This window comes from Gymnogyps californianus, chromosome 1 (assembly GCF_018139145.2).
Source record: "Gymnogyps californianus isolate 813 chromosome 1, ASM1813914v2, whole genome shotgun sequence".
Classification (NCBI taxonomy): Eukaryota; Metazoa; Chordata; class Aves; order Accipitriformes; family Cathartidae; genus Gymnogyps; species Gymnogyps californianus.
In genome coordinates, this window is record NC_059471.1 from 143,438,478 (window position 1) to 143,449,336 (window position 10,859).

The window sequence follows — 10,859 nt, forward strand, 5'->3', positions numbered from 1 at the left end:
TATAGGAGCTGGGGGTCTGCTCCATCTCAGCTTCCCTTACACAGGCTGGCATTAAAATCGGAGGCACTTTGGGCAAGCAAGAATAGTTCCTGTAGGCTGTAAAATGACAGAAAGCAATAATAGGGCCTTGTTACTTGGAACACAAAGAGAGAGGCAGGCTCACTATAAGGAAATTTGGTTTAGACAGAGTTTCGTTTCTTAATAGCAAGAGGGTTATGAAGATGATCCTGTTTGTTATTTGCCAGTTATGCCCTGCTGTGAAACTACTTTTGTTTTCTGAGGGCTTTTTTTTTTTCATCCAAAGGCACTCTTCCTAAAGCAATGTTCCCACCCCTGTTTCACACCAAACTTTTGGGGAAAGTTTGGCAAAGTCATACACCTATATATGCCTAGCACTGTGTGAATATTTCATCTTTCACAAGCCGTGCCAGAGAGACTCACCATGAAAACAAGGATCTAAATAATTTTGGGACAAATGAGGGGTGTTTTTCTCTCTTCCAGTATTAAGTGTTTGTAAACTTCAAAGGAATAATAACCTTGAAAAAAAATTACAAAACCAAACATTGCTTTGAAAAATCAATGCTTTCTTTCAGAAATGCTACAATGAAGCATCTGGGATGGTTTGATCTCTCTCCCTGCCCCCCCCCCCAGCACAAGCAATTTGTAGATACCCACAAGACCCAGCATCCTCAGGACTAGCCTGGCATCTCTTCCATGAAAAAGAATGGAGTGTAAAGAGTTCTCAGAAGAGCCTCATTTTATGTGTGGTACTATGGGCCTCCACTGACAGAGAGGGCAGGTTGCATATCTGAGCAGGTATTCCTTTTTAATTTGTTTTCTCACGGTCAGTATTTGCTTTCCAAGTGGGTGAAAGAGTGCTGCTATTGATCATCCCATGGGAGATGCCTGCACAGATAGACTACAACCGAGGAGCGTGCCTCAGAGCGGGGCTGTTGTCCCTGTGAAGCCTTGGTAGGTGTCCTGTGGTTCATTGCCCCAGGCATTCCCCTGATTCATGGCCCCTTGGACCAGGTACAGCCCGCCAGGGAATCGTACATCAGGACAAACAGCTATGCCTGGCATGGTCCCAAAGAAGAAGAGAGGCCAGGGACCTATGGTGTAAATGCGTGAGAGAGCAGCCAAGCGGCTGAGGGATGTGAAGTAGTGGTCTGTTCTGCGAGTCCCACATTCAACGTGTGACACTTGATAGGCCTCGTTATCTGAGGGCTAAGACAGCATATGATTATCACGTTGGCCTTCAGGAAACAAAGGGGCCAATTTCACCTTCTCTACTCTTTCTTCAGGGTTTGGCAGTAGTTTCAGAGCCCAAGCACGTGATGATTTGTTTTGTTACATGGCAGGCTAATGCAGGACATCATCTGGGATGTCAAGGAAATGTTTTTCACTCACTATCATGAAAATTCCTAGAGTGTCAGCAAAACCCCATGCTTTCTGCTGAGTGAATTTATGTTTCCATCTTCCTAATTTGTGTAGACACAGAAATCTCCCAGACCAGCATTCATTTTCAAAACTCTTGAGAGAAAATACCCACTTTCCTCTGGTACTGGCAAAGTCTGCTGGTACAATCAGGTACCCTTCGTATCTGCCTTGTGCATGCACCCTTTGTGACCTTACCTCCGCGTAACAGAGAAATCCCTCTGTGTAACAGCTACGACACAGGAAACTAGTGCGAGTGTCAGACAGCTCCGGCCAAGTGATTTCTGACTAGAGACCCCAAAGAAAACTCCACACATCTGTAATATATTTATGGCTCTGCTTACTCATGATTTCTCCTCCCTGTGGTCTCTTTTAATGAATGGTATGAAAAATTAAAGTCCTTCATAGACTCCAGCAAACTAAACAGACCTAAGGAATGGTATGTTCCTCAGACACCATTATACCAGTTACTGGTTGACAAATTTACATCAATACACGGAATGGGATCTGTTACGAGTTTCCTGCAACCCGTAACACGCTCAGGGCCAAATGGTGCCAGAAGCGGGACTCGTCTGAGTCCCACGCTGTGACTGAGGGCAGTTTTATGGCCCTTAAATGGGCAGTGCTGTTTGTGCAGGAGTAGGAATGGCTAAGTGAACTTACAGTACATAACTCCAAAATTACATTTTTTAACTATGTAGCAGCAAAATAGCCCAGAGAGGGGATGTGAACCCAAACACCCCTTACGGTGTATGAAGCAGTGAAAGGGGAAGGTTGGAACTGTTGTTTTCTATGCTGTATCTTTAAAAAACGTAAATCTCCTATAAGCTGGAGGCAGACCATTCAGTCATTTCAAGGTGGATATAACTATAATACGCTGTGCGATTTACGTAAGACATATCTTTGGTTAATTTCTTTTAAAAGGATACCATCAATTTAAAGATTACATTTTCCTGGGTCATTAAAGTTAGGCACATACTAATTTATTAAAAGGTAATGTATTATATCTAGGAAGAGATAATATCTGCCAGAAATTCCAGGGAGGCTTTAGAGGTCTTGCTGTGATGAGTCAAGCTGATAACGGCATACGGTGAGACAGCTGCATTAATGGAGCTGCCTGTTCATCAAGGAAAAGGGGTGCAGTGCGGCGGCAATAATTGTTTGGGAAGGTAGCATGGAGAGACACAGCAGTGGAGCCTACACAGAAAAAAGGAAACACATCAAACCTTATTTACTGGGTAGCATTGCAACACATCACAGAAGCGGCAGCTAACTTCACTTAGCATGTGCCAATTACTGTCCAGCCATGTGCAAATAAAAAGCTCCTGTACCGAAGAGCTTTCACAATCACAATGTGCAAAAAGCCAGTGTGGATGCCCCATCAAGTAACTAGCCTGTCAGGAGATTTGAAGAAGGCTTGCAATGTAAATAACCCTTTCCTAAGTTGTCTCTTGGTAGATGTTTGCAGTTAAAATGACCCTGTGGGAATCCAAAGGTGCCCAGATCACAGTGGCTGAGGTGGAGGGAGCGTGGTCATGTTCCCAGCCCGTGTGATGTCAGCAAAGAAAATGCGTGAGCAGCAATTTCAGAAGTCAAACCTGAAGGCTACACAAACTCCATCAGCAAGAGGATGAGCCACTGAGGCTAATAACTTGGCTGGGGAGTGAGATGCTTCAGTGTAACAAGCACTGGAGGAACAACACGCCGGAAAGCAGCAGCGTCAGCAAAGAGGCAAGGTGACAGATGTGAGCTGGAGGAAGGCTGGTCCTTCAGCCTTGCTCAGTGCACTGAGATTATCCCTGCAGGTCCACTGCTTTCACTGAGAAACTCTGAGAGTAGAGCTGTTAAGTAGAAAGAGGAGGGGGGAAAGAATCCCTGTTGGAATCAATGCTGAATTGCAGAGGTTACTGCAGCAATATGGGAAGGATGTGGATAGAGACAACTATGATGGAAAACCTATGGCTAAGAGTGAGGAGGACAGACCAAAGGCTGATGATATGAGACGGCAGTGTGAGAGGCCCTGGAAGTTGGTCTCAGCTTGAACTTGGCCTCTGTGTCAGCAAGATTGTGTAAGCGGGGAAGTTCCTGCCAGCGTCTCACTCCGGGGCTGGGGCTGGGAGCCGGAGGCTGGCGGGGACAGTATCACTGTGAAGGCTGCGTTTCTCTTATGGCCGGGTAATCTGTACAATGATTTCCCTTATGTGAATGCCAAACTAGGCTAGAGGGAGAGGGCTGAGATAAGGAATATGAAGAAAACATGCTTTATGCTGAAATGATTTTGTTAATTATTACAATTCTAAGCCAATCCTAAGAATTTAAAAATAACACCCTCAAAGTTCAGCATTAAGTGCCCTACCTGATGTCCACCGTTTTGAGACCACAAATCATTTCCAGATCTTTGGCTCCTAACAGGCACCATCAGCACAAAACTTTTCCCCAAACATTCGCTGTTTTTAACACCTGAGAGGGTCTGTGAAGCTCCGATATTATCTGCTTTTCCCAAACTCACAGGGAGCCCTCACTGACACCTGAGAGCTGGAATGCCACGGAGTGGGAAAGGCATGTCCCAGAGGGCAGAGCAAAGATATTTTCCTGCAAGACGTACTCTAGGCTCCATCATCCCATGCCATGAGTAACACGCAGCCTCCTCCTGCCCTGCCTAGGAGCGGGAGGAGCAGGGAGGCAGGATTCGGGCAGCCAGCCAGCAGCAACCCAGCAACAGACCCTGACTCAGAGTGTGAGCAACCTTGCCCTTCCTGTGGATGTTTCCTTGAAAGGAGTGATTTGGCCGTAGGCGTAGGAGCCGAAAAGGAACACCAAGAAATCATTTGTATTCAGGAATTGCTTGCTTTGCTTTTGCACAGGTTTGTGTTTTAAGGATGAGCCTAATTGTTTCACATGCTCATCTTCTGGTATTTAGCAACTTTTCATGTGAGAAAGATACACGGGAAAATTAATACTTACAGTTTCTGAATTGTAAGATAGTTTTCAGAGGAACCGAATGTGGTTTTTTCCAGCATTATTGTCAAGAAATCTTTGGGGCTTTGAAACTAAAACCTCTTTTCCTAATTTCTAAAAAAATTGTCTTCATTGTGAAGGTTTGATCTGAGCACAGAATCTGAATTGTGTTCTGGGCTCCGACTTGAGATGGATTTGTGGTTTAAAAAAGGAACTTCAACTTCACCTCTTCCCTAGTTTTCCCATCTGTAAATTATTGTTTTTCTTCCAGCAGAGCTTTATAAACATCCAAGCAAAAAGGCCTTGGAGAAGTATACTGTTATACAACTGCTAATCATTACTATTCTTCTATTGTATTTGGTGACGTAAGAAAGTCCTAGCCAGATGCCTTAAAATCTGAGGAAATGTCTGCAAGGCATCTTTGTGGTAACACATGGGTGCAGATTCCATTCATCATTTCCTTGACAGTTTAACTAACTACTCCCAAGCCAAAAAAGATCACTGAAATCCCTTCCAGAAATATTAGCTAAAGGACAGGAGCAAGTTACTAAAAGCTCAGGCAGCCTGTACAATTGGAAATGCCAAGGCTCACGGACTATCAGGAAGGGGTCTGCAGAAGGTAATCAAAAAATGCTAGCTTGCTATGCATAGGCTCAAATTCTATACGCAGGGATTTACACCTCCACTGGAAAAAAAAAAGAAAAAAACGTTTAGAGCTCTGCACATTGTATGCAGTTGGAACCACTCATCCAGAAACTCTGGTTTGAACTTTCCGAAGTACCTGTGGGATTTAGAACAAATCCCGGTTAACTTCAGTAGAACCGGGGCCCTCACATCGCTTAAATAATTGAAAGCTCAAGTCAGAATCGCCAGAAACATGTTTTTCAACCTTTTACAATTTGCAGCACCTTAAAACTTTTTTTTCCAGTGGAAGTGTCAGTTCCTGTATAGTGATTTAATACTGCAGAAAATAGGTTTGCTTTTCTTACTTACCCTCTGCAGACCCCTTAAAAACTCCCTTTGAACACACAGATTGCAGGTTAAAAACTGTAACTTTGACATATCTCAAAATATTTATTGTTTTCTCTAGAGCCCTTTGTCTTGGCATCATTCAAACGCGACATAAAAGGCAGCGTCTAGTCCTATGTTCAGAAAAAACTGAAAAACATCAACTTTAAATGTTTAGTATTTAAAATTTTTATTTGAAAGCCAATTTCATGATTTTTTGAGCTCTAGCTTATAATTTTTGAATGTTTGATGTTGGTAATGATGTATTCCTGACTTTTTCCTGATATTACATGCCTTATGTTGGTCCTCTATGCATTATAAGCCCAATATTGAAAACTTATTTTCATATTGAAATAGGGGGGGTTGGCCCACTCCCCCTGCTTGTTTCCTGCTGAGTACCTTAGAAAACCTGGGGAAGCAGTCTGTCAAGGACCACCAAAATATACCATTATAAAATTATATAGCGACATACGCAAACTTGAGATCCAGATCTATGCTTGCTTCTGGGGCATACTCTGTTCTAGCAAATTTGAACTCATCTCTACTCTCTATTGAAGCCTACAAGAACGACTACCTGAGGAGACCAGAGAGAGCCAGGAACAGGCCATCAAACACAGCTTTAAAGGTTGTATTACTCTTGGTACTAGAAAGAACAATGGCCATAAGCTATTTGCTTTGTGTTTATAGCTTTTACCTTGGTATGTTGTTTGTCTTATAATAAACTTCTTGACTCACTAATCAGCCATTCAGAGGAGCTTTCTGAGCTGTGACTGTGGAAAAGATGAATGCGTCCAGTTTTGAAATTATGCAGTGAAATGCTACTCTGCATATTTTAGCTACAGCATGATATATTAGCTAATAAAACACAACACGAAAAAGGCTTTGGACGGTGCACTGAGCAGTCAACGGGCTGCTGAGAAAAATGTGAAGGAAGGATTTGGTGAGCTATGTGATGAAGGGAGGCAGTCTAGGGCAAAGGCTGAAGGCGTTAGCCTTGGTGAGGCCTGACAGGTAACGGGAGTCGACGGCTGAGGGTCTTTGGAGTGAAAAATCTGTGCTTGATACGGTTGTAAGAGAAATAGTCTTCATAGGACCGAAAAGAGCAGCGGATGAAAGTGATGATGATCTGTTTGATGCGAAGAGACAGAACACCACAAAAATCTCTTCAAAATTGCAATATATCCCAAATGGATACAATGGGAACTGAAAATCACAGGTCAAGAGTTGTCACTCCACCACAGACAGCTTGACCACAGCAGGGCTACTGTCACCATCCTTACGCACCGCAGTAACATGTGATACCTAGACAGTAACAGGATTTTAGGGACTTGGGAAAGCCGCAAGGCCCTCTCTGAAACAGAATGGCACACAGGGGTTGGGAAACAAGTGAGGGGCATTGTTCAGGTGTTTAATTTAAACTACATCCAGCCTGGAGGGAATACTCAAAAGAACTTGAGGTTCTTCTGTGTATTGGGTCAGCTTTCTCCCTCAGCCCTAAACTCACCAAGGGTTGGTAGTGCCTGACCTGAAGAGCCTGACCTGGCTGTTTGTCTAATGGTTTGGGTCGCTTTGTTTTGTTTGGTTCCATTCCTCTAAATAAAGCCTTAACTGAGGACATTATGAACTGGAGTGGCCGCGATGTTAATTGTCTGGTTTGGTGGGCAGAAAGACAAGCCTACATATACATTTTGGCATTGGAAATAAATTGTTAATCGTTGCAGTTTGGAAAAACAGACTTCTCCAAGGTTAAATATCTGAGGATGTTAATAATATGAAACAGAGCCTTTGAATTCTGAATCACAGATTAAAACCAACTCCAAATGAGGAAGAATCCAAAGTTGCTACTTCTTGGAAAGTGCTTGGTAGCCTACGTGAAGTTAGCTTAGCTTCCTCAGATGAGATCTGCCCTTTGATTTGCACCGATTTGGTCAGTTTTGAAAGTGATTGAATTAATGTAGTCTGCAGCCGTGCTGAGGTGTTCACAGCTGAAATGTAGCAAAGTAAGCAGAACTGCTGGAACAGGTCGTATGAGCACTTGTTTCATCTGTTCATTTGTTTCAGTGGTTAGTCCCATGGCTTAGTTCAAACAGCCTTTCATGGCTGCTAAATTAAGGGAAATCTTGGGAACTTGCAGCCAACATGGCAGTTTTGGGGTCAGATTTGCTTTTAAACCTTTGGGGATTGGTTATATCGCAGTACGGCATAACAGTGTGACTGAGCACAAACATTAAACAAACCATTAAAAGATCATTTCTACTCTGAAAAAACAATTTCTTAAGTGCCAGGAAAGGCCATAGCTACACGGTCACTGAAACCTTTATCTGGTCTCTTGTTCACAGCCACTCTGAACATGTCTTTACTTCCGTGACCTTGTACTTTTTTTCTGTAGAAAAGCAATGGCCTCATTAAATAAACCTGACCGAACTGGTCCCTATTGCACACCCATTCTCTGTGTACTAAGGGTCACAAGGACAGAAATAAAAAGCTGTTACTCTAATGAACCTTGTGATATGCATAAAGAACATGAAGGAAGATTATATATATCGAGAACCGGAGTTTTCTGAATTTCAAGTACCTATTTTTACACTGAATTAGCATTTCCCCTGCCCCTCCAAGCCTTGTTAACAGAGCGTCATGCGGCTGTCCAGAGTGATCAGCAGCAGGTGGGGGACCTTCTCTCCTGCTCAAGCATTTCTGCTATTTGGGCTTATGGAACGCCCAGAATGACTATGAACTTGCCACTGGAGAGGCATGACGCACTTTGGAGCAGATATTTGCTGACAGCAGAAAACCAGTGGACTCCTGATTTCCTCTTCAGGCTCCAGACAGAGATGTGCTTTAGTGGGTACAGTCTTCTACCTGTCTTTTTGAAGCATGGTCTTTCAGCCTCTCCTTTTCATTCTTGGGATGCTACTCAGCAAAGTGCTGCCTGTGCATTCACCCATCATCTTGGGGGGGTTTTGCAAACCACATGGAGTTCCCAGGGGCCACAGCTACACTTAGCAGTTAGATTTAAGGTAGGTTTGGCATATCTGCAGGAATGGCAATGGAAGTAGTGTGTGCAGAACATATATACACCTAGTCCTGTCTCTTCCCCACCCTAGTTCTCCTCACTCAGCTAGCCATCTTTCTCCTCCACATAGTCGGTGCCGGCATAGCTCCCTTCCCCAGGCCATCGACATTCATCCCTACTGACCCTTCCTGGACTTCTCATCCAGTCTCAGCATCTTTTTTCTCTCCAAATCTTGGTCTCTTTGACAGCCAGACTCCGGTCCCATGTCCTGACCCCCATGTCATGTCCAGCTCCCCTCTTGCTACCCCAGGCACCCAGTCCAACCTCTGTAAACCTCAAGTCTCTGTCCTCTGCCTCAGATATTGTCTCACAGTCTAATCGCCTTCTCTTGTTTCCCATCTTGCTTCTCACACCGCTGTACAGTTCTGGTAGCTTCCTTCTTCATGGGGTATGTTCAGGAGGAGAGAAATCCTGGGAAAGCAGGAGGGAAGGAGTGCCTGCTCTTTGCTTCGGTGCCCCATGCACAGGCTAGAGGAGCCAGACCTGCAACTAAAGTGAAAGTCCTGCTTGCCCCTAGGATGCCAGGTGCATAGTGCAGATGAGCTTTAGTAAATCTTTAGGAAATCAAGCTGTGAGGCTTTATTGAGGCTGAGTTTTACAAGCGCAGGTGTGCCGATCTAACAGCTCACTGCCAGCAAGTGTGAGGTCTCCCTACCTCCTCTTCCTGAGGGCCTGCTGCCACCATTTATCTTTCACAGGCACTTGTATCCCTCAGACCTACCTCTGATCACTGGCAGAAAGCTAATCCAGCCACTTTCTGTGGGATTAGTGAGCTGAGTTAGGGGAGCCCACAGAGGGGCCTGACACGAGTGAGAAAGTGACACGTGGAGGGGGCTGAGACAACCTGGCTAGGAGAAGGAGCCGGGCAGGGACCTCCCCATTCTGTTAGCCCGGAGCCCCTCGGCAAGCTCAGCTGGTCAGAGAGACGCAGTCTCTGGATCTGGTCAGATGGTGCCTGCAGTTTTTCAAAGCCTCGTAATGTGGTTAAATTGGGGCAGGCTTTCACAAAGGCAAATTTCATGTTCCTTTTTCAAAGGGTAAGGGTATTAAAGCCTCTCTGAGAAAGATTACCAGAATATTTTGACAAGGCAAAATATACCCCAGCCCTGGTCTTAGAGATAAGAGAAACTTCTGGCTAAGAGTTTCCCATGTCATTCAGGTTTAGGTAAATATTCAGCGTGGAAATTTTAGCAAAAATATCTAATATTCGGTAAATGTACTTAAGCAATCTTAACAGGAGAGCTGCCAGCCCCACCTACAAGAAGTGGTTTGCACCCTTTTGGCAGAAAGTTCTAAGATTGAATGGGTATAAGGCAAAGCTGGGAAAATTATGTTGTTCACTATTTCCCAATGAGTCATCAACAGGTTTTTTAAAACTTTGTAATAACAGCATTTTTTAAGAACACGAGATGCTTTTCTTCAAAAAGTAGCATTATAATGAGAGAGGAGTGGAAACGCATGTGCTTTTCATCTGCACAGAATACAAAGAGACTATGTAATGTAAAGCAGACCTTAAAAGAGACAAATAAGCATGTTAAAGAAAAATGCTGGTAGAATAAATCTGGAGAAAAATGTTTCAAGTGCACATTGAAATACTTTCATATCATCTGAAGTATATGAGCTAGACAGAGAAAACTACGCCAAGAGTCACAGAAGGGCTGATAGATAGGCTCACACGCCCAGGACTGATAAACAAGTTTTGTGCAAATCTCTTTCATACTGTTTTGCTTTTCTTCTGATAAATATTTAAAAAGAGATTTATCTTACCAGGATGACTTTAGTATGAGAAAGTGAAAAGAGCAGGGGTTTAAAATTCATGGATTAGAAAGAGCTTTACAAACTTGTTTTGTTTTGTTTTGTTTTACTTTATTTTATACAGTGTGCAACCGGTATCACTTACAAACTCCCACACAGAGTCTTTGCCACCCTATGCTACTGTGGTTACAAGCCACTCACAAAGTAGAAGTCTGAATGATTAGGGCAGGTACCTTTATGGTATTCTAGTTTCCCTGTTTTTCTCCTCCTGCGTCTCCTCGTCTGCAGAGCCCTGGAAACATGACAGCCCAGGCCCCACCCTGCTGGTGGAAAGTTCATGGAAACCATCAATCATCAGAACTAGTTGCCTTTAGCAACCAACAACAAATCTGCCCGGGTTAGCCACAGGGATGGAGAGTACGTGGTGATTGCTACGTTCATGTTCAGCTGAGAATTCCTGGCATCAGGAAGACTTAACCTGTAGGAGCTTCCAGAGAGAAAGTAAGTATTAATGTCTGCAGGGTGTGATAGAAGTCTCCTCCAGCTTGGCTGCACGCCAGTCACTGTCGCTTAGAGCAGAAAGAGACCCTAAGCCAGTTTGGAAACTACTGACCAGGGGGTTCCTCAT